Source organism: Neofelis nebulosa, chromosome 12 (assembly GCF_028018385.1).
Source record: "Neofelis nebulosa isolate mNeoNeb1 chromosome 12, mNeoNeb1.pri, whole genome shotgun sequence".
Classification (NCBI taxonomy): Eukaryota; Metazoa; Chordata; class Mammalia; order Carnivora; family Felidae; genus Neofelis; species Neofelis nebulosa.
Window position 1 is genome coordinate 78,919,183 of NC_080793.1, and position 25,401 is coordinate 78,944,583.

The 25,401-nt window shown below is 39.3% G+C and overlaps 1 protein-coding gene across 2 annotated transcripts in view; it reads right to left on the minus strand.

The window, feature by feature from the left end:
* The window catches only part of RORB (RAR related orphan receptor B), a 390,566-nt gene that overhangs the window by 140,655 nt on the left and 224,510 nt on the right, over nt 1–25,401 (minus strand). The window lies entirely within an intron of this gene.

A 25,401-nucleotide genomic window follows, 5' to 3' on the forward strand; every position in this document is an offset into this window, starting at 1 on the left:
CAAACTACCATGTCAAGAACGCATTTGCAGAATACATAAGCAGTGGAATGAAACATTATTACTTCTTATTTGCAGCTGCTGCCAGCCCCTGAGCCCAAGCTCTAATTGGAATTACAGTGCATTTAAAAGCAATGGACACTCCAGGACCTGAATAACATACACAGAGCCGCCATCCAAGACCTACATTCTTTCAAAATGCATACTTCTGAAAACTCAAAACTTAAATAAACCCCCATGCTTTGTGACTTGACAAATGCACCGTTTTAAGCATACTTTAGCAGTTGTGAGTTCAAATCTTTGCAAAGTTTTGTGTGGATCGTTTTAAGCAGTAATAGATTTAAAATGGAAACATACCATACATGTATATTTACTAAGGTCCTATTTTTCTTTGATGAAAAGTAATTTTTAAAAGGCTGTTGGTTTCTTCTGGATTCTTCTCCATCGCAATGAGCAAGCTCCCACTTTAAATGTTTCCTGATTACTGGCTGCTTCTCAGGCTAAGAAAAGCTGCTAAATCAGCTAGGACAAAGGTCCCCACTGTGGTGCGTGAAAAAGAAGATTTACAGTCATATGCTATGCTGAACAGCCTTGTCAGGGCAACACAGTGCCCTGCGTCTGTGACAGGCTAAAACAAACCACACGCCAGCTCTGATTTCAGTCTTACATAAGAGGCAGTGGGGCTGTGGCCTCAGTGCTCAGGAGAATAAACTGGAGTGGGAAGGAGGCATGAGGGAAGATAAGCGGGGGGGGGGGGGGGGGGGGGGGGGGCAGGCTGTGCAATTAGCATGTGCCTCGTTTTAGTGACCAATTTCCTCGGATAGCTGATTCTCAATGTTGATTTGCTTCTTTGCCCATTTTTTCCCCCCTCTCTGACTCCTCCTCTGCTTACCTCTTATGCACATAGACTCACTTGCAATCACACCTGCCAGAAATAACACCCAACCATTGGGGTAACTGTATCGTATTTGGCTATATTAACAACCATAGAAAGGAGATGCCAGGTGAAGTTCTAGGATAACAAGATCTCTTTTTAGCAGGGACTGAATTCGTAATACCATCTGACCGGCAAAGAAAGGAGGGGGTACACTGCTATGGCCTGGTGCTACCAAATAGTCACTGGTCATCTGAATTTTCAGGCTAGTATTTCAACTATCTTTCCACTTCTACTGGGACCTTTGTATTAATTCATTCCTCAACAAACAAACAAACAGAAAGCTTGTATTCAAGCTATGATCAGATAAATGCTTGTGTAAATAGATAGTGGACCTCTATTCTTTTTTTTTTTTTTTAAGTTATTCAAATTGCATCTGGAAGAGGCTGGACTTTGGGTAGTTCTACACTCTCTTCTAAGTTTTAGCTGTGGCTAAACAGGACTGGCTGTGCCTGCTCATTATTTATGCAGCTTCCAAACAACAAACTCCTGCAACTGTCCAAAAAGAAACGAAAGAGCCCAGGGCTTGGGTGAAGCATACCTTTCCCTGATGTAGGATAGGAGAGCGCAGACAAAAAGCAATGACGATTGGGCCCAAACTGGGCTTCTCGGGTTGCAACTGCAGAGAAAGGAAGGAAGTCCAGTTCAAGATGCAAACAGACCACACCAGGCGTCAGGAGGCCCAGGTTCTAGTCCTGGTTGTGATGCTAACCAGGGTCATCTCAAGCAAATCACATTATTCCTCTGCTTCTCAGCTGCCTCTCTTGTGCAATAAAGGTTGATCTAGGGGCTCCTGGGTGGCTCAGTCAGTAGAGCGTCCAGCCTCAGGTCAGCTCATGATCTCACGGTTCATGGGTTCGAGCCCCACGTCGGGCTCTGTGCGGACAGCTCAGAGCCTGGAGCCTGCTTCCGATTCTGTGTGTCCCTCTCTCTCTGCCCCTCCCTTTCTCATGCTCTGTCTCTCAAAAATAAATAAATGTTAAAAAAAATGAAAAACCCGAAGTTTGATCTAGGTCAGCAGTTCTCATACTCTAGAATAGGTCAAGAATGACGACTGACAGATCTTGTTAAAACACAAATTGCTGGGCCTCATCATCAGGGTGTTTGATTCAGCAGGGCTGGGGTGGAATGTGCATCTCTAACAATTTCCCAGGTGATGTTGATGTTGTGAGTCAGGGAACACTCGCTGGGAACTAGTGACCTAGATGGTTTCCAATGGATCTGCAGGTTCTAAAGTACTGCACGGCATTTCATGTGAAGTCTAGTGTGATACGTGTTTATGCCTGGGTCAGGAGAACTAGAGAGTGGCCATAACTCAGCCTTCTATGGTTTGAGTAGAAAATCGCAAGATTCCAGTTTTCTTCGAAGTCATTCACTTGACAGTTAAAACAGAAAGTGATGACAAATGTCTCCCTGAAAGTGTAAAATGCTTTTTTTTTTTAAATTGGCAATCAATTTGTGTAGACAAATTGACCTGCAAAGATATAGATGGAAATTCATTTGTTGACAGCTTCATGTTAATAGACTGTGCTCTCTCTTTGTATCTTCATTTCCTGCATTTAAAATCATGTTTGTTATATACATTTCAGCATAGTCATTACATACTTGAAAGTCACTAAGAGAGTAGATCTTAAATGTTCTCACTATAAAAAAGGAATAGTAATTAGGTGATGTGATGCAGGTGTTAGCTAATTTTGTGATATCTAAGTGTAGCAAATCAACACATTGTAGTCCTTAAACTTGCACAATATTCTGTGTCAATCATATCTCAATAAAGCTGGAAAAAATAAAAATCCTGTTTGTAATATAAATACACCTCATTGTTAAGGTGACTCTAGTTCTTGGTAAATAAATGCTGGTCTCTGCAGTCACTGGTGAATCACATGACGTTAATTCTGATTCTAGTTCTGTTGTTAACAAAATACAACCGTAATTAAGTCATTTTACCACTCTGGGTCTCAAAGATCTTATCTACAAAATGAGAACATTCTTGCCTTGAGTTAACAGTATTTGTTTATGGTTCTGGATTTCCAAATATGTAAGTACATGAAATGTTTATCTGTTTTAGAACCAAAATATAAATTAAAAAAGAGATGGACTATAGAAGTCCCATCTGGTAGTTCTAGATTTAAGGTTAGGTAATTATTTCAACAATTTCCTCTTACCAGGACAACCCCAAATTGGTCTTCCTGCTTCTGTTTCCACTCCCTACCTCTCTGGGTAAGATCTCCCAATGGTTTCTCATTGCTTTCAGAATAAAATCCAAATTCTGTACTAAGGCTCTTACCATTCCCCAACCCCACTTTTTCCAGATAGCCTTCTCCTAGTTTCCCAAACTTGATAGTGACCTTCCCTGAACAAGGCAAGTTGGTTTCCTTCTCAGGGCCTTTACACCAACAGGACGTTGCGTCTGAAACGTTCTCTAGGCTGAATCCTCCCTTCAATTCAGATCTCTAAAGAGATCCTCCATGACTGTCCAACCACTTTCTGTCACTTAGTCTTGTGTTAACTGCATAGCATTTGTTACTGGCTATTGTTCTTGTTGGATATTTACATCTTCATCATCTGTGTCTGTGCATACTTCCTGTGAAAATGTAAGTTCCGTGATGGCAGGAATCCTCTCTATACTGATCACCCTGTTCTTAGAGCCTAGTAGAGTACATGGTGAATTATATATGGTCAATACATTCATTTGTTGAATGAATGAATGAATGAATGAGTGAGTGAATGATGCTACAAACATGATATGGGAGAAATCATTTTGCTCTGCGTAGAAACATAAGCCTATATTAAACTAGTTAAACACTTATATTGTGTGTGCATACTGTATGTTAGGCACTCTTCCAAAGTATATAAACACTTACTTTGCATATCAAACTTAAGCTGTGGTACCGTCATCATACTTAACGTTTTCCAAATGAGGAGATTGAAGACCAGAGAAGTTAATGGACTTGATAAAAGTCAGAAAGCCAGTAAGTACCTGGTCAAGATTCAAATCCAGGTTGTCTGTTTTCAGCATATGTGCTCTTACCCATTACGTAATGGGTGGTAAGATGAGGCTCTTAAGAGAATTACCCCTTCCAAAATCAATCAATCAATCAATCAATCAATCCTTACCAAATGACTATCCCATTTATGTTTAATCATTTCTACTGATGGAATTCTCACCTCTTCGGAATCAGCCCATTTCATATATTGAATGCTCTGGTAAGAAGTTCTGCCATATCCTGTGACCCCAAATTTCTCCCAATGTTTCCTCTACCCGTTGGTCCTACTTTTCCTTAAGGCCTACAGAACAAATATAATCTGTCTTCCACATGACAACCCTTCAAATTTTAGAAGCTATTTAGCACTGCCTACCCAAATCTTCTTTCCTCTAATCTGAACACACCTTTATTCTTTCGATGGCTTCTTGCTTGGCAATACTTTAGCTCTCCTACTATACTGGTTGCTTCTTTAGTCTAAATCCTCTAAAAATTCGGTGCCAGAATTAAATACAGCATTTTTCTTACGGTCTGATCAACACAAAAAAATGGATAAATTTTCTCCATCATTATTGATAATACAATTATATTAATGAATGTTATTAACAGAATTTATCAATGGGTATTAACAGAAACAATAATGACTTTATGGATAGCCAAATCACCTACTGATTCCAACTTTTATTTGAAAATTTTAATTCATTTGTGATGTAGCAAAATTCTCTTTTTTTTTTAATGTTTATTTTTGAGGGGAGGAGGGGCAGAGAGCGAGGGTGACAAAGGATCCGAAGCAGGCTCTGCGCTGAGAGCAGAGAGCCCAGTGTGGGGCTCGAACTCACAAACTGTGAGATCATGAGGTGAGCTGAAGTCAGATGCTTAACCAACTGAGCCACCCAGGTGCCCCCTATTTTCTTTAATTGTATAGCTTTGTGTTAAAATTATACTTTATTTTTTAAATAAAATCAGTATCTTAAGCAAGTTAATCAGTTGAAACAATAACACCTGTGACAAGATTTCTTTTTCTAAAATAGTGTTCCCTCAAACTGTGGACCACTGTTTATCAGTGGGTTATAAAAACTCTGTAGTGGATCAGGGGCGCCTGGGTGGCGCAGTCGGTTAAGCGTCCGACTTCAGCCAGGTCACGATCTCGCGGTCCGTGAGTTCGAGCCCCGCGTCAGGCTCTGGGCTGATGGCTCGGAGCCTGGAGCCTGTTTCTGATTCTGTGTCTCCCTCTCTCTCTGCCCCTCCCCCATTCATGCTCTGTCTCTCTCTGTCCCAAAAATAAATTAAAAACGTTGAAAAAAAAATTAAAAAAAAAAAAACAACTCTGTAGTGGATCGCTAAATCTTTGATTTCCTTAAAGTAAAAATAATTATGGAGAATGTCAAACACACAGAAAAGCGGGCAAAAGAACACAATCAACTAACAGGTGTATGTCACCCAGTCTCAATGATTATCATCTTATGGCCAATCTCATCTCAACCTCACCTACCCTCTCTCCTCCTGAATTATTGTGAAACAAATTCCATGCATCTTATCATTTTACCTAAAAACAAGAACATATAAGCACTTTTTATTTTGATAACTACCAAATTATTATCACATCTAAAAACAAATGCCTCAATGTCATCACATATTTAGTCATTATTCAAATTTCCCATGTTCTTATAAACAAATTGTACAACCAACATTGAAAAACTTGAAGATAAAGAGCGTAGCACATGGAGCAAGGGCAGGCGCTATTTTATGATATGTAAATTTATGTGCACAATGTGTGTGTGTGTCAGCACGTGTGTATGTGCACTGGGTCATAAGGAAAAATCTTTCAACAGTGGGTCCCAGGCAAAAAGTTTAAAAAGCCAGCTCTGGATGTACAGCAACATTATTTACCAACATACTGAATTTTACCTGAGCATAGTTCTGAAACATAATTTCCTTTCTTCCGGTGAAGAGTTAACAAAATGAGTTCTAGACTCATCCATTCACTCCCTTTGTTACTATGGACAGATTACTATATGCATCCCTAGGACTTCATTTGGGAAACAAGTGGGAAGAACTAGCTCAAGTTTTCCAAACTGTGATGCTCTGAGCAGTGGGTCCACTGGGTATAGCATAAAGGTTTGGAAAATGCCACATACCGTATCACCAACTTGAAGAATCATGATGTCCATTAATAGCATTCAAGAAGACTCAGAAAGAACAGAATTCCTTTTAATAGTTAAACCTTCCCCCCCCCCCCAGAACTTTCTTCTTTCATAACATTAATCAACATCCCTGGATGATCTCAGGAAAGCCCCTTCCAGTTCTAACGTTCTACATACTGCGATTCTGTGGTCTAACATTAGATGATACCGAAGAGTTAATGTTCTTATATGAGAAAGGCATGGTTTCATTTGACTAGAGAAAGGTATCTGTGAAGAAAATCGAAAGCATAGCCCTGAAGTTGGTGGTGAGATTTATACCTCAAAGAGACAACTGCTTCCTTCCAGAGTTGCACCCCGGATTATCCTGTGGATTGAGACAGTAATCAGAGTTTGGAGACATCCCTCTGACAGTGATTGCTGCTGTGTGCCCTGAAGCGTCCGGCCAGATAGCCTGCCTGTCCACACTGCCATGCTGTAGCTGTTTGCAGAATTTGCTGCTAACCCTATCTGGCTTCGTCCAGAGTTTGTGTTGTAACAACCGTGTCTGGTTTGCCGCATCCAGGCTGGTTATTTTCTCTGGATTCCCAGAGATTCCATTTTGGAAACAGTACTTTATTATGCCCTTAACAGTAATCTGTCCTCCTGGGCTACAACTGGGCTGCCCCTTGGCCACTCTGCCTGACAAGAGAGAGAGAGAGAGAGAGAGAGAGAGAGAGAGAGAGAGAGAAAGTCTTATTTTAATGTATTTGAATTAACAACTAGTTCTATGCTCGAAAAATCTTCAGCAGTTCTGTCAAATCAATTAAAATATTCATGTTGTAAAACACAATCCACAATAAAGTTTTGAAAATCAAACAATGGTAACCACTATCATTTTTTTTTTCCAGGACAAACTTCTTGAGCTGCAATTACTCTGAGAGATTTTTATATATATTATGAATATATTATGAATATGCTTAAGATTAAACAAAACGAAATTATCTAAGTCTCCAATTATATTGTGTAATTTTAGATGCCTAAATTTCCAATAATGTGAGAATAAATTTAATTTGCTTCAGTGGGCATGCTTTATCTCTAGATCAGTGCTGTCCAATAGAGTATAATGCAAGCTTCATATGTAATTTAAAATTTTCTAGAAGCCGCATTTTAAAAAGCATAAAAAGAAACAGGTGAAATTTTAATAACCCTTTTTAGTTAGCCCAGTATATCCAAAATATCATCATTTTAACAATGTAAGCAATATGAACATCATCAGTAGGATATTTTAATTTTTTTTTTTTTTGGAGTCCTCAAAGTCCATTGTGCATTTTATGCTTGTAGAACTTGTCAGTTTCAATTAGCCATATTTAACTGCTCAACAGCCCCATGTGGCTAATGGCTGCCATATTGAACAGTGCAGCTCTAAATGTTCATATATTTTTTTTGTGTGTTGCTCCTTTAGATTTTGCTGTTTATGACCAGCATATAAGACTGACCCAAGAACTGCTTTCTTCCAGAGTAGTTATATAAAAGGGGAAGAGAAAACTGTTCGAAGTGACATCCTTTTCTGCCAAATGGACTGTCAAGTAGTAATTGAAAGGTAGAAGGGACCCAAGTTAGCATTGTCCAATTAAGAGGAAGTTGAGGAGAACTAGAAATAAAAGCTACTTTTCTTTTGCTGGAAACTAACAGAAAAGCAGTTCTCAACCTGGCTAGGCTAAAAGACCACTTGTGGCGTTTTTCCAAACTTATAGTTACCCAAGCCCCCTCCTTGCTCTGCTAAATGAAAATTTCTGGAGATGGAGTTCAGGTCTAATTTGCAGTCAAAGTTAAGAACCACTTATCAGTGGTTCAGTTAATCAGCGCTTATTAAGTCAGTTAGGACTGGAAAAGGGTACAGTTCTCAAAACAGTGAGTTCTCTTCCTTACTGTCATCTGCATGGTATTTGGAAGTGACTTTTCTTTCATCGTATTTTAAAAGCATAGATTGGTTCTTTTCTACTTTAATTGAAAAAACACCCGAGATTAAAACAAATTCCACCCTTAAAACATCAACTGAATTAATGGTGGGAATATATAAAACAGTTCAAAATAATTGAGAAAATATTGATAGCTGTTGTTTTTTTGGAATTTGAATTTCTATAATAAATTGATGAGAGCACTTAGTGTGGTCCCAAGAAAGGGAATTAGAAATAGCACTTGGCCCTTAAAGGGGTAGAATGACGCAAGCATCTCAGAGAATGTCAATGAGAATGTGAACATGTCCAACTTGCACAGAAAATTATTTGACAGTAGGTTGAAAGTCTCTAAATACTCAGCATTTGGTCCAGTATTCCCACTTTGATGTGGTTAAAGACAAAGAGTTTGAAATTTGAATAATGGATGGGAATCGCATCATTCTTAATAGATTTTATTTGAAAGAACATAAATATCCAATAATGGTACAATTATTAAACACATAGGATGTTTTAAGTAGAATATTCTAAATGAAAGCTGCACAGTGAGTAGGCTGCTAAATTTGTTTGTAGCATTATCTCAAATTTGCAAAACAAAAGCATATATTTATACATATGCATAGAAAAGGCTGGAAGCAAATTCACCACTAGATGTCAAAGGGCTCACTAACCTTTGTTAATGTTTTTTGTTTGTTTGTTTGTTTGTTTGCTTTTTATGTATTTCTGCAATGACTAGCTACTACTTTTGAAACAGATACTGCTTTCTGGGTAGCTGTCTTGTGCAGGAAGTGGAGGCCACCATGTAAATGGTGGTTCCTGAGCTTGTGCAGTGCACTGCTTGTGTAACTGTGGGCGGCAGCTGAGATTATGTTGTAAATCCACTTATTCTAAAAAAAAAAAAAAAAAAAAAAAAATGCAAAATAAGAAACACTATAAAGAATTCATCTGGAAAAAAAATACTGAATTCCAGGGGATGAAGGAAATCTTTTCTAACCAGAAGGCTCATTTCTAGTAGGTGATTTGGCCCTGTGTTATCTTGGAATCATATATTGTTGATACTTCTCAGCCAATAGGCACTGCTGTTTCGGAGAAACTGGAGTTGTGAAGCTCTGTCCAACTTTCTAAATACAAACAACAAAACTAACCTCTTATCTCCACAAAGATAATACCATTTCAATGCAAAAGGTAAGGTCTGCTGAGTAGAGAAGGTGACCATAAGCAAAGTGACAATAGCAACAGCTACCTCACACACAGGAGCCGATCTCCCTTCTTTCCCTGGCCCTGTCCACCATGGTCATCCCATTATTGGTAATGCTATTGCCCGAGATGCTCATGCTAAGAAAAACAGGGACTCATCCCTGCCTGATTTCTCATACACTATATTCAATCCATCAGCAACTCTTGGTTCTTTCTTTAGAAAGTATTTAAATATACTTTTAATACATTAAATACTAAATTTTAATAACTCAGTATCAAAAAAAAAAAATAACCCAAAACACTTTCAGGGCTACGGTTTTGGTCCAAGACACTACTTTATAGCCTGGATTAACCATGTCAACTCCCCACTCCATCCTTGAGGGGATTCCCATTTTTACACAAGATAAACTTACATTCCTTGCAATCATGCACAAGGTCCTATGTAATCATGGATTACGGTAATCATGAGCACTCTTTCCCCTTTGAATTCTCTGACTTTATCTTCTGGCACTTTGCTGTTCACTTAACACATCAGGTATTCTCCCACCTCAGGGCCTTTGCACGTGCTGTTCTCTCTGCTTGGGATGCTGCTCTTGAGCAGATATCCACACCTTTTACTCCCTCACCAACTTGAGATCTAGGCACAAATGTCACCATTTCAGTGAGGTCTCTCTAACCACCCTATTTAGAATCGTGCCTCTTGAATCTACTATTAGAAATTCCCAGATCAGCTATAACAAACCTTCCCCAGTCTTGCTTCCCTTATCTTAATCCAGTCCCCTTCACTCTCAGCTGCTCTTTTGTCCTTTGTTAACTGACAGAAATTTGTGTTAAAAAAAATGATTCAAGAAAACAATTTAGGTGATACAAATAAACACTATTTAACACTTCACGAAATGGACAGTCTACAATCATCAAAACTGCCTTCCCACATCTCCCTACCTCTACACCTTAACGAACCTCGCCTCTTCTTCCTCTATCTTTCTTCCCTCCAAGGAAGATCAAAACTTATTTGAAGCCATGATCTGCACTCATGCTCAGATCCCATTCCTTCCTCCCTGCCTCTGGGCTGTGCTTCATCAGGGATCACCTCACATACATTTTTCCTATGGTTTTCCATCCTACCAACCTATAACCTCTGATCTCTCCTCTTAAAAACAAAATACAACCAACACAACCCAACAGATTTTGATCTTGACACTCTTCTTTCTTCCTTCTCATTGCCAAAATTCTTAGAACACAGCTCTTTGCTCTATTTTTATCACCACTAATTCATTCGCAAGTGATTTAAGATAGCTGAATCTGAACCCCCAGGTGTGGGTTCTGATTATACGCATTACACAAAAAGAACAGAGTAACACCAGTGCCGAAGCCGAATCCACAGGTGATGCAGATGCACTGTGCTGGGCTGAGAACCACCGAGAACTACCTCAGCTCCTGTCAGTCTGTTTGCTGCCTCCCCAAATTTTTCCATCGAAGCTTGTCAGTGGTTAACCTTCTAATCATCAGAGTCAGTGGCTTTTTCTTAGCTCTCTGCCTCCTGAAACTCTCATCAGTTTACGAAGCCATTGATTAGGTCTTCCTTCTCGACCCCATCTTTTTCCCCCACTTGCTTCTGTGATGGTGACCTACAGTGGTTCTTCACTTTCTTTCTTTTTAATGTTTGTTTATTTTTGAGACAGAGAGAGAGAGAGAGAGAGAGAGTGGGGGAGGGGCAGAGAGAGAGAGGGAGACACAGAATCCGAACCAGGCTCCAGGCTCTGAGCTGTCAGCACGGAGCCCGATGCGGGGCTCGAACCCACGAACCGTGAGATCATGACCTGAGCCGAAGTCGGACGCTCAACCGACTGAGCCACCCGGGCGCCCCGGTTCTTTGCTTTCTTGGTGTATCTTTGTTAGCACCTCTTTCTCCTGCTTCCCGAGTGCAGACAATCCCCCAAGGTTCTTCCCTCAGCCCTCATCTCTTATCTCACTAAAGTCTTGAAATAGAAGCTGCTTTAGCAATTTCAACAGTGACCTTTCTGAGATGATTCCTCAAACTCTGGCATATCTCTCCTTTCTAGGTGTAAATTCACATTTCTACCACTGTCCCACCGTCACCTTGAGTCTGCCGTGGATAGCTAAAATCAAACCCATTATTGTTTCCTGTAACCCCAGTTTGAAACCTCCAAGTCCTTTTTAGATTATTTTCTCTAGATTATCCCCAATAATCAAACAGAAGCAAAAGCCCACATTTTCCATTTCTGCCAAGTCTTTGTGTCTGTCCTTTTTTTTTTGCATAACAGAAAATTCTCACTACTACCACTCTCCTGGATTAATAAACAGCCTGTAAATATCTTTCCATTGATAATTTTTATCTTTTTATTTGTATGTGTTTGCATATTATTAGATGAATATGCCTGAAACAAAATGTCGACTTTGACTCTGATTTAAAAGCTCTACCACTGATTTATTTATTTATTTATTTATTTTTAATTTTTTTTTTTTTTACAATTATTTATTTTTGAGACATAGAGAGACAGAGCATGAACAGGGGAGGGTCAGAGAGACTGAGACACAGAATCTGAAACAGGCTCCAGGCTCTGAGCTGCCAGCACAGAGCCCGACGCGGGGCTCGAACTCACAGCCCTCATGGACCACGAGATGATTTATTTATAATTGGTTCTCACTAATGATAACAGACACATCATGCCCCCTGGGGAAAAAAAATTATTTTCAGGTAAAATAAGAGTCACTAAACTAATTTCCATATTACAGATTATTATTCTCATGCTCATTATAAATCTCCAACAAGGATTCATGAACTGTTTCCAAACTTAATTGACCCCGGAATTTTTTTCCTTTCAGAGGAACTGTCCTAACTTAACCAGATGATTTCTCTACAACTTCTCTCCAACCTCACCTCTCTGCCTTTACCCTGGTTTGTTCCTCTTCTTGAGGGGAGTACCTCTTTCTGTGATTCTCAAAGGCCTTTCTCAGACATTACCTATGTTAAGAAACTTCTCCTAATTGGAGAATCGGATTCATCCACCTGCTGGAACAGAGAATGACGTAGCCATGATAATGTAAGATATAGTTACTATAAACATAGACTTGGGTCATGTCAAAGAGTCCACTGGGCTAGTTTTCTTTCTTGTTTCTTTTTTTTTTTTTTTGCATAAGATAATGGAGAGATTTGATAGATAAAAAGAGTCACTACAATATTACCTCTAGTAGATCGACCAGTGGGACGGAAATCACCATTATTTAAACAACGTTTTGGGTTATAACAGGGCATCCAAAAGGCCCCATTTGAAGCAAAAAATTGGTAGGGATTAGCTTTAATTAAACCATGGGCTCCAGCCAACCTAACACGAGCTAGCTATCCCTTTGAAAAGCAAAAGGAAGGATCCCTGAAATGAATGCTGCAAGAAATCCTTGTGGCAATGGAAATAGAAGAGAAGAAGAAGAATTCACATTTCTGGCATAAGTACATTAGGATTTCCAAAATCAGTTCCAAAACCTTTCCACGTTAAAGTGCCACAATATCCTGTGTAACGAATCCCAATTTTAAGATGAGGTAAACAAGCTTCTGAAGAGTTCAATGTCCCCACCTTCCCCATGGTACACAACCAGTTAGTGGCCATGCTGAATGCAAATTCTTTCCATTTTTTAATGATCATTTTTTTTTTATTTTTGAGAGAGAGAGAGAGAGAGAGAGAGAGAGAAAGAGAGAGAGAGAGAGAGAAAGCATGAGCAGGGGAGGGGCAGAGAGAGAGGGAGTCACAGAATCTGAAGCAGGCTCCGGGCTCTGAGCTGTCAGCACAGAGCCTGACGTGGGGCTCGAACTCACAAACTGTGAGATCATGACCTGAGCCAAAGTCGGACGCTTAACTGACTGAGTCACCCAGGTGTCCCTGAATGCCAATTCTAAAGATCTGCTTTCAGAGATCTGTTTATCCCTGTAGATGATGAGGATCTGGCTGTGACCTTTGTCATCCTTCTGCAGGCTGGAGTTGACTCAGCTGATGGAGCTGGCTAGGGGTGGGGAAGTCTTCCTCCCAGAGGATCGGGGTGCACATCGAGGGGAGAGGACTGTCTGTAGCGTTTCTGCAGGATGCGCACGGTAAAAAATCCAGAGGAAAGCTTGTGGTGATGGGGCCCCAGAATCAAAGCCTCCAGGAGCTACAGTATTGCACATGAGTCTGGTGAGGCAGGGCAGGGTAAACATGGAGGGAGGAGGGAGAAGAGGTTCAGGCTCTGAAGGCAGCCGATAGCACAGAACTAGTCCTCTAAACCGGGAGCACTCCCCTCAGTGAACGTGTGTATTTATTTATTTTGACCCACTGTGTGCAAATTAGAAAATTACGAAGCAATCAGCGGAGCACATCCCTTCCCTTCCCCCATCTTTGCTTTTAACAATTTCCAGTACAGAACTGTGCAATTGTGCACAGACATCCTGCGGTTGCTGGAAACTAAGGAACGGTCTTTACGTGTGTGCGAGTGAAGAAAAGAGGGCTTGCTGTACCGGTGTGGGCCTTTTCAGCCTCCCTCACGTGACCAGATAGCAATCAACATCAATAGCTGTGTCCTCAAATCAGAAGGATAATGATAGAGAATGGAGCAAACAGGGGCACCGAGGCAAAGGGAGTGTGTGGAGGAGGTGGGGGCTGAGGGCGAGTAATGAAGACAGAATAAGAAAGCGAAAAGGCATTGTGCCTGCTGACAGTACATTTCACCGGCTCTTCCCCACCAAAGCGAGTCACTGGCACACTATTCTGAAAGATTCCATCCAATTTAAGCCCTAGGTCAAGGGATTGGAAACAAAATCCTCTAGCACTTGAGTCTAGCTTCAAGGTGTTCTATTTAATTGCAAGCCCACATCACATCCTCGTTTACACAGAGAGACGAAGCTAGGCTTCCTATTATATGCATTTAGCTGAGACTGTGTCTCCCAGTAATTTCTTTTCGTGCTCAGATGAAGTGATATTAATTTCCTTCGCATTACCACAAAGGAAAACATTTCCCAACTCTCTTTTAAAGATCACTGATAAAGGATTATATTAGCTTTCGATACCAGCGATTAGGGAGACAGTATCTACTGACTCAGTTTGTTTTTATTGGAACACATATGCATCATTTCGACAGTTCAAACTCTTCCATCAAAGCTAAGGTCTTTCTTTTTCACTCCAACTTCCTTGGGCTTCTAAATTAATCTGTTTTTCTTTATATAAGGTTTTGCTTTTTTCCCCCAATATGCTCAGTCTTGTCGTCTCTTATTAGTCACATATTATGTATCACTTTTTGTTTTCTGAAACATAGTTAACATATCCCTGTTTTGAATTTTATAATCCCAATACCTGAAGTCTTTCTGAATCTAGCTTTGCTGTCTAGTGTTTCTGTCGGAATGCCTTGTTTCCTTTAGCATTTGGGTCATTTTTGATTGCTAACTTATGTTTCTTAGAACTTTTTTCTGAATTCTTTGAGATTTGGGTTGAAGTTTCAATTTTCTAGAGCAGATTGCATTTGCTTCTGTTAGGGATCTGAGGGTACCGGCAATTATTTAAAATACATTTTTGAGGGGTGCCTGGGTGGCTCAGCTGGTTAAGCTTCCGACTCTTGATTTCGGCTCAGGTCATGATCTCAGGGTTGCATGATCCAGCCCCACCTCGGCACTGAGCATGGAGCCTGCTTGGGATTCTATCTCTCTCTCTCTCTCCCTCTGCCCCCCCCCCCTTCACATTCTCTCTCCCTCTCTTAATAAAATAAAATAAAATAAAATAAAATAAAATAGTAAATTTTTAAATTGGATAGTGTTCTCCCCCCACACACATAGGTCCTATAAACGTGGGATGCAAATCCACAAAAGAACTATTTTGTGGTTATGAATTTCCAAAAGAAAGACTTTTTTCCTCTAATGCCAAGGGATTAATGGCCTTTCCCAGTTTTATGTGGGGGGTCTCTCACTAGAATCTCCATTTGGGGAAGGTCCTAAGATCATTATTCTGTCTCTTCAACTCTCTCCCCCACCCCCCGTGGTCATCAAAATGGAAGGTCTTAGGGGCTGGCAGATTCCTTGGGCTGAAAAACGGCTTAAATGCACCTCTTCTTCTCTCTCTCATTCTGGATTAGGTATGTTTATAAGTTTATTGAAGGCAAAGCATTTTTTTTTCTATGCAGAACTTTATATTTAAACTCTGAAAATCATTTACACTTTAAACACATGTCAAAATGATAAACACTCTTTTTTTGTTTTTTTTTGTTTTTTTTGAACAGCATCATTGCCAAAACACAAAAATGTAGCTTAGGAAAACAATAAACCACAAGTTGAATAGATTCCGTTTAAGAAAATGGAAGGTGAGGGGCACTGGGGTGGCTCAGTCGGTTAACCATCAGACTCTTGGTTTCAGCTCAGGTCGTGATCTCATGGTTCGTGGGTTCAAACCTTGAATCCAGCTTTGTGCTGAGAGCACGGAGCCTGTTTTGGATTCTCTCTCTCCCTCTCTCTCTCTGCTTCCTGCTCATGCTCTCTCTCTCTCTCTCTCTCAAATAAAGAAAAGAAAAGAAAAGAAAAGAAAAGAAAAGAAAAGAAAAGAAAAGGAAAGGAAAGGAAAGAAAATGGAAGGTGATTTAGAGGATAAGATGGTTGTTTACAGAGGGGATTGTCCTTTACTGTGGACACCACTTTTAGTTCTTAAACTATCTTTTAAATATAATAGTATAGCCTCCACTTCTTCTCAGTTTTGTTCCCCCCCCCCCCCCTTTTCTTATGCCTCTCAGAAGTCTACTTTTTTGACTCTGGCAATGTACTCTTATTTCTCGTTCTCATTGATTGCTGGTGGGGGTACAACATGGTACAATCACTACAGAGAGATGGTTGGGAATATTTAGTAAAATAACAATTGCACTTACTTCTTGACCCAGCAATATCGCTTCTGGAAATCTGTCCTACAGATTTACCTGCATGCCTATAAAATGGTGTACTTGTGAAGTTGTTCACTGAAGCACTGTTTGTGAAAGAAAACATTCCAAATGATCAGCAATGGAGAGATGGTTAACCCAAATATAGGACATCTGACCAATGGAATACTTTGCATCTAGGAAAAAGGAGAAAGTTCCATGTACTAATAATGACACGTTTTAAAAAATATATTAAATAGAAAAAGCATAAAGTATAAAACAGAATACGTTACATTCTTCCTTTGGACAATAAAGGAGGAAGTTACTAGTATATTTGCTTAACGTATTGATTTACTTAAGTATGTACCTAACACTTCAGGAACTCTTCTATGTATTTTTTTATGACTGTCAACCCAATTCATCCTCATTTAAGACCCTTTAGGTAGATGATATTATCTCTGCTTTTGCAGGTGAAGAAACTGAAACACAGGTTACGTAATATCTCCCAGGTCACATAGCTGGGAATAGAAGGATACATAAGAAACTAATAAAAATGATGAACTACAGTGGAGTAGATGGGGCGAGTGGGGTTGGAACAAGAGATCCCCATATATACCCTGTTTATATATATTTTATGTTTTATATAATTTTTAGTTGCTTTTGGTGCTGAGGGGCTGGGTGGGTAGGTTGATCTGGTCTATGTAATTATCAAACTTCAGGTTTTTCTGGAATTGTGCTTGAAAATCATGTTTACTTTTACCCACACATGACAATCATAATAAAAGGTGGCCTCTGGTTTCCTATCCCCCTTTATTACTTTACCTGCTTTATATTAGCTCATGATATTTACCAATAACGGTCATTTGTATGATTTTTGTTGTCATGTTTCTTTGTTCATGATTCGTCTCTCTTACTGAAATAATGAATAAAATGCTTTCTGAGGGCCAGAACCTTATCTAGTCTATTGATACTATAGCCCAGACACTAAGAAATAATGGTCCCCTTTCAATAAATATTTATTGAAGTTACTAATAGAACGTGCCAGCTTAATCTCTCTACATAAGTATATTCATTCGAAGTGAGTGGTTTTGTACATAATTTTCTGCTTCTTTCATTTGTTCTCATCCGAACAGTGACCAATCTTGGAATGCCATGCATTCATTTTCATGGTCTTCTGGAATTAGTTTCTCTAAGACATTGCATTTCAAGGGGTGTTACAAAGAGCAACCAGCAACTTCTCGATGAAATCTAATGCAAAACATACCTCGAGCTTTAAGAATAAAGGTACGTGCTTCTCTCTGATGTTTGCTATGGATTTCCGCTGTGGTTCTTCACTGATTGCTTATTTTCACAGGCATTGCTCAACATATGAAACACATTCATGAATGCCCTTCTACAGAATTTGTTTTACAATTTAATTTGATCTCTCTAACCTCATAAAAAAATGAACTTTTTCAGCATTTGTTTTTCTATCGATGTTCTCATGAGTAGTGGCAAAGGAAGACACTCAGAATTTTGTTTTTGTGTCTAATTGCAAGAGTCCATCAGTAAAGACATTTCAGGAATAAAGACGAAAACAGCCACTGTTTTCTTCATGGAGGGGGTCATTATTATCTCCGTTTTTTAGATTACGGAGCTGAAGATTAGGGAGGTTGGGGAAATTGTCCAAGGTCACACAGCCCAGCTTGGATTCAAACCCAATTTTATCTGACTCCAAGGTCCATGCTCTTCATCACAACTGGACTACTTCCCTTTTACTATTTAGCTTTTCTTTTTAACCCTGTTTATTTATTTATTGTTTGCATCTTTGTCTTTTATTGCAAGCAACTCAAAATTATTTTATGAAGTAGATCATGCATAATAAATACATATGTATACAAATGCCTCCCACAGTTCTCATTTTCTTTGTATATGAACTGAAATTAATAATTACTAATACAAGGGGCGCCTGGGTGGCTCACTCGGTTAAGTCTCAGACTTTGGCTCAGGACATGATCTCTTGGTTCGTGGGTTCAAGCCCCGCATGGGTCTCTGTGCTGACAGCTCAGAGCCTGGACCCTGTTTCGGATTCTGTGTGTGTGTGTGTGTGTGTGTGTCTCTCTCTCTGCCCGCCCCCCCCCCCCCCCCATCTCGCCCCGTGTCTCTCTCTGCCTCTCAAAAATAAACATTGAAAAAACATTTTTTATATAATTACTAATACATAATTGAAGTAATAATTGAAGTACACAGTAATTATATTGCTATTGCTGAAGCAAAACACTACAAGAGAAAGTACTTTCACAGTAAATTGTGCTAAAGAGGTGGCCTCTTGGAAATGTTTTCCCTGCTTTTCAAATCCTAGTTTTGTTTTCTTTTATTTATCTTTAGGTTTTTTTTATTGTGAATAGTGGGCAAATGCAGATAAATTTCTCCAGTGATAACATTTCATTCCACTTTTAAAATTACCCAAGTGTTCTTGAGAATAAGAATACTGTGTGTTTTATCAGTTAACGAAAAATCTTTTTATTATTTCTATGTACTGCTGAAACTCATCAAATGACATTTAAAACTTCAAATGGCATGAATCTAGTCAGCAATGAAGCTCTTTGAAAATGTTTCATTTTAAACTAATGAATAAAATGCTTACTTTTGTAGTAGAATGAAGAAAGTTAAAATGTCATTCTTATTTTTAGGAAAACAAACACCTGCTTGAAGATTTCTTACATTTAACCAGGGTTGAGGGTTTCATGTGGAGGAAACAAATTAGGCTTTTCAAGTTTCAGGAGGGGACTTGCTTTTGAGTAGACAAAAGTAAGAGGAAAAAAATAAACCCTTTAAGAACTAGAAAGCCGTGCGTACAACAGTGCCTTTGCTTTCAGATGCTTAAAATATTCATGTCCCACTCACCTCTGTTTACTACATAAGTAAGAAAATGTACAGTCTTTATTCTTCAAATCCCCTAAGCAGAAGCCAGATTTTTGTGCCAGAGAGCATGTGGAGGAGGTAATGATGAAGGAAGCATTGTGATGTTCTTAAAAATATTAGATTAGGAGAATAAAGGTTTCCGTTCCACTTCCAATTCTGTTCCTAGCTGGTTCTATAACCTGAAGTGAGTCATTTAAGCTCCTGGGGCTCAGTTTCCTTATTTGTAAAATGGGTTTTATATCTGCCTAATATATATCCTCAAATATTGTGGGAATCAGTTCAAATAAGTGAACTGCACGTGCAAAGAAGAAAAGTTCAATATCAATAGAAGAGAGAGAATTCTTCCTTATGTGGGTCATGAGCATGTTCACACATTTGAGGAAAGCTTAAAAATGCTTCCTTTTCTATGCAAGTTAAAAGGGTTTTGAATGGCAAATATTAAACTTCTGTCTTTATCACTGTCTCACCAGGTGACCTTGGGCTAGTCAGCTGACATTTCCTCTTTGTAGTTTTTACATCTTCAGGATGTCAGGTCCCCCCCCCCGCACCGCCCCACCCTTTTTCTGCAATGGGAACAATTTAATAAATGACTCCAGCTACACAATCCATTTTTGGAACCTGGAAGTTACTGACTTGGTCTTATTACTGCAAGACAGTCAGAGTGGGCAGCTGATTTGAAATAATATAGCCAGTGGGTTTGCTAAAGAAAGTAAGAGAAAGGGGGATTGTGAATTGTTTATAATCTTTAATTACTTAATGGTGCTTTAATTGTTCCCAAAAGAGGTGAAGAGTTTCAGTTAATGTATATTTCCAAAGACTTACATAAACTCAAAAAACTAGTTTGCTAACACAGTGTCCTTTCTTTACATCATCCTACAAGATTATGTCAGAGTTAATATAATTTCTTTAATCTCCTCTTCCTTTTCTACCACCTCTTACATTTCTCCTCCTCCTTATCGTCATCATCATCATCATCATCATTAAACACTGAATTCCTACTCAATTTTAATGCAGTGCCTTAGCTCCTTTTAAGCGCAGAAAGTATAACAGCTGATTCCTCCCTTTTTTCAAACCAAACCTAAAAATAGATGTTATATTAACTATTTAAACCTAAATTTTAACTAAGCCTGCATTTAAATATCTAAATCATCGACTGAATAAAGTCTTGTCTTTTCTTAGAAGCAAATTTAATGGAAAAATTTAATACTTTATACAAGCAGGGCAATTTTTTATATGTGATGAGACTTTGCAGTAGATTTATTTTTATATATGATTATGTTGTTTCCATTTGGGGGTTATCTTTTGAGCCAATGACCTGAGATTGTCTTCAGACACAATTTATTATTTCTTACATCTGTAACTTACAGATAATCAACAACAACAATCCTAAAACTCTACAATACTTTATTATTGAGTCATTGGTTTTTAGATTTAGTTCCTTATATTTGAAAAATATTAAATACGCTTACTTTGTACACCTCTAAACTATACATTCCAACACACATTATTAATAGGTTTCTTTTATTAGCAAGTTACTGCCTTCCTCCAAATATGGATAGCTTTTGGGTATGATTTTCATGATATACCTTGAAACACTTCTGAAGCAGCCAGGCGTTGTGTGTGTGTGTGTGTGTGCATATGTTTACCATGAAACAACAAAGGGAGTCTAAAATCTGTACAAATACTGAAATCATTTCTCAACATTCTTTTTAATAATTTTTTTAATGTTTATTTATTTTTGAGAGAGAGAGAGAGAGATAGAGCAGGGGAGGGGTAGAGAGAGAGAGGGAGACACAGAATCCAAAGCAGGCTCTAGGCTCTGAGCTGTCAGCACAGAGACCGATGTGGGACTCGAAATCATGAACCCATGAGATCATGACCTGAGCTGAAGTCAAACGCTTAACCCACTGGGCCATCCAGGTACCCTCAACATTCTTTTTTTTTTTAATGTTTATTCATTTTTGAGACAGAGAGAGACAGAATGTGAGCAGGGGAGGGGCAAAGAGAGAGGGAGACACAGAATCTGAAGCAGGCTCCAGGCTCTGAGCTGTCAGCACAAAGCCAGTGCGGGACTCGATCCCATAAACTGCGAGATCATGACCCGAGCTGAAGTCAGATGCTCAACCGACTGAGCCACCCAGGCGCCCCTCAACATTCTTAAGTTGAGAGATAAAAGTGGGAGTTTTTGGTTTCATGAGGGCAAAGAGAAGCCTTCTGAGAGTGTATTTCACTGGAAGTAGGAGGAGAAACATGGGAAAATTTATCCCAAGATTTTTTTCATCTGTCATCCTAAGCATAGTTCTGGAATCCCAGAGACATGGACGCATATTCCCATTAGGCAGAGGCTCCCTTGATTTAGCCACTCTGAGTAACTTAGAAGCAATTGGGAAAAGAAAACTGGGTAGCCTTTATCCAACGAACAGTGTCAATCCCTGTCCTGTGGCACAATGATTTATTTTTTATCTCCTTTCTCTACGTATTTTACTAAAGTGAACTGAACAGTATGTCTCTTTTTGTAAAAGTCGCGCGCGCGCGCACACACACACACACACACACACACTTCTATGTTGCTTTGGGAAAGACTGCAGTTTTCATGTAAAATAACTGCATGTTTCACCTTGTTCTCCGGGGCTCCAAAATGCCAATCTTGTGATGCGCTGTCACAACTTATGCGTGACTGACTGGTTACAGTGCCCGCTGATCTATATGGAGAGGTGAGAATTTGTCACTGTGCATAAGCAGAAAGATCAGTCAGATACAGTGATAGATCTGTTCTTTGCCTGGATTCGTCTGCTGCTATATTAGGGTAGCTCGGCAGCTGCCAAATCCAATTGTTAGTCTGGGCTTGTGGTGGAGAAAATAGGAAAAGAAGAAATGATGTCCTGACATAGCCACTTTAGGGTGCAGTAGCTGCAGAGTGAAAATATTATTGTGATAATTGTATCAAGATACTCCCTGACTCCACATCTACCATGGGGGATATAACAGCTGCTTCAGCAGCCTTTCTCAGGCAATGCAGAGAGTTCATATGTTTGGCTTTGGGGTTCAAGTTGGCATCTGGGGTGCAGGGGGGCAGACAGGGTCACACAGAACTCCGTCTGACTTTTCTAGGCGTGCTAATTAGAATTAGCATTTGTAATTAAAAATTAAGCCATCACTCTGGTGCCAGGGGCAAAATATGGCCAAATGACCCTTAAACAAGCTGCAGTAGTGTTCTATAAAAATATTACGGATTTTGCAAAACTCATTAATGATGCTGAAGACAATGTGCTCATTAGATTGGAGGGTATAAAATGTGCACAGTAGCTTATCTGCTTTTGTGCTCATTCACTCAGCTGTGTTCATTATTATTCATGTGGATTAAAGAGAGAAAAAAAGAAATAAGATCAAAGAAATAATATCAAGACATTATCAATCATATTTAACTGGTGCCCTTTGACAATCAACCTCCATTCAGCATTCCCTATCTGAGAGGAACTTCTTCCTCAGAATGCTCTTTGCTCCCAAAGGGCATGCTGAAAGGCATTCTGTTTATCCTTCATCCCTTAATGAACCTGGCCATTTTAATCATAGCAGGAAAACAGGGAACATGGGGAAGAGATACGTATGACCTAGCAGGAGAAACTTCATCAAAAAAGTCACATTTGGACTCAAGTCTGTTGGAGAATACTCTGGAGAAATGAATACTTTTGTCAACAGGTCAGTTATCCAGATGCCACAGTGGCCATCCGCTATTTGGATGGATTGTTTTCCCCATCACGACATGGCTAAATTAATGAGTCAATGGTAAAATGTCCACCTTTAAAGGGCCCTCTACCAAATCCATCCTGCAAATTTTTTTTTCAAGAACGTCACCAACTCATAATTCTTAGTAAGAGAACAAAATCAATATTCTTCAATGTCTGCAATTTCAGCAGCAGTGCATACATTAAAAAAGAATTAAAAACATTTCTCTAGGTCCCTTCTAATTAAGGAATCATAACTACTGTAGCTCATGGATATAATAACAAAGCCAAACTTGTGTAAGAACTGGCGCCATTATCTCCTTGGACTGACATTCAGTCATGCAATCAATTTAAATAAGCTTGACAGGCCCATCCACATTAAATGAATTTTTAAAGTTAGGGGGTAGATTAAAAAAAAATAATAAGCGGCAAAGCTTGTTAACCCTTGGAGAACTGCATTGTGATTAAAAACAAAGATGTGGGGGTGCCTGGGTGGCTCAATGGGTTAAGCGTCTGACTTGGGCTCAGGTCATGATCTTGTGGTTCGAGCCCTGCATCAGGCTCCGTGGAGCCTGCTTGAGATTCTCTTTCTCTCCCTCTCTCTCTCTGCCCCTCCCCCACTTGTGTTTTGTTTCTCTCTCTGTCTCTCACTTTCTTTCTCAAAATAAATGAACCTGAAAAAAAAAAAAAAGATGTGGAAGAGATCCTGCTTCCGTCTTACTGTCAATAGCATTATTTTGGGTAAGAATATTGCTGGTTCTGCCACTGTTAGTAATTTTTCAGGACACTTTACAGAATGCTTCACAAATGCAGATCTCATCATATTCCCAGGAGCCGAATAAGGGCTCCTGTAGAAGTATAAAGAAAAGTCTTGCAAAATTTTGCATAAATATGAGAAAAGCCACAGGAACAACATTTTGACACTGACTGGATCCTATCAGAAGACAGTATCTATCATTTTGCTTCAAGGGGAAATTGCATTTGTGAGATAATTCCATAAGATGGATTAGAAAGTCTTTGAACGATGTTTGTGCAGAGCAGAGGTAGCAAATTCAAAGGGCTAGGCAGGTAGTGTAATGAGTGAAACAAGTCCACTAGGCTCAGGGGACAGACAGCGTGTGCCCAGCTAAAGAGGGAAGCTGCTTCTTGGTGGCAGTTGTTGCCCTGTAAGAATGGAGACCCAAAGCTCCTGATGTTTTACAAAGAGAAACTGGAAATTTGGATTTTGGCGAAGTTTCCTGCTTTTAAAATGAGGGCAACTTATTTCAAAACGAGCCCAACCCTTAAACTAACCAACCAAAAAGCAGCCAGACAAAACAAAACAAAAAACGCCATTGGGATTCATCATACCAGCTGCCATTTGCAATTTACGGAGCATGTTATCACATTATCCGCGATTATTGAGTCTTCTGAATATATGAAGAAGACTGTATACGCTGAAGACAAGGATTGTCATCTCAAAGAGTATTATTATGTACATTTGGAGAACTGACCCAAGTAAAGAAAGCAATTCTCCAACAGTATTGCAAAAGTGCAGTGTGCTACGGCATTGCATTCTTCCTTTTACTTACTATTTACCTGGTAAGTATTTACTTCCTTTTACTTATTCTTAATAGTAAGAACAGATCAGATTTTTTTGAGAGATAAAGACCAGAAGGAGTGAATGAAACTGGAGAGAGAAAATAAATTCTAATCTGGGAGCGGTAGTTGAGGGTAAATATCAGACCCAGTTACTGAGAAAAAGGGAAGAAGCTGGGTAGGGCAGAGGATCTGTTTACATTTTGAATGGTCTTCACAGACATACATTTCTAGGCAGTGTGACTGCTGTGGAAATAAGACTGCAATCACAGTTGGTCATTTCCATGATGTGTAGCACAGCAGAGGAAAGAGTTATAGAAATATTCAGGTTTTGATTCTTAGAAACTCAATATTGACTGCAGAGGTCATGGATAGCTGATCAAGGATAGGTAAGCTTGAAAGAAAATTTCTGATTGCAAACAATTCCACAGCATTATATGTTCTTTTATTTTTATGCACAGTGACAGTGTGTCAGCTTAGATGAAAAGAAACACTGAAAGTTTTTCATGGGCTTCAAACATCACATAGCATTAATTCCGATGAAAAATTTCCAGATGTGACATTAAATAGCAATAATTTTGACACTGTGAATTTCAAGGCTAGGAATTCATCACCCCCTCCATGTAAACGGCACCCCATCTGCAAGAAGACTTAGTCTTTATAACAGATTATCATCCAAGATTTAGCATGGTTAGACTCAAATTTTACTGGGGAAGCATGGAGAGAGAAAAGCCATTCTGAGTTGACTTATATTTATTTTTCTTCTTCTTTTTTAAACGTTTATTTATTTGAGTGAGAGCGCAGGGGAGGAGCAGAGAGAGGGAGAGACAAAATCCTGCTAACAGTGCGGAGCCCAGCGTGGGGCTTGAACCCACAAACCGTGAGATCATGACCTGAGCCGAGATCAACAGTCAGATGCTTAACCGACTGAGCCAAGCTCCCCATTATATTTATTTTTCCTTCAAAAGAAGATATCGTAAAAATGTAGAGCTTATTTTTTTGTATATTAAAGAAGCCAAATAATATTAAAATTTGATTGTCATCCTATTTAAAGAAGGCAATTACACAGTGGTTATACATATCTGAAGCTCAGATGTCTGAACCTAATATGTCTGAACCTTACAA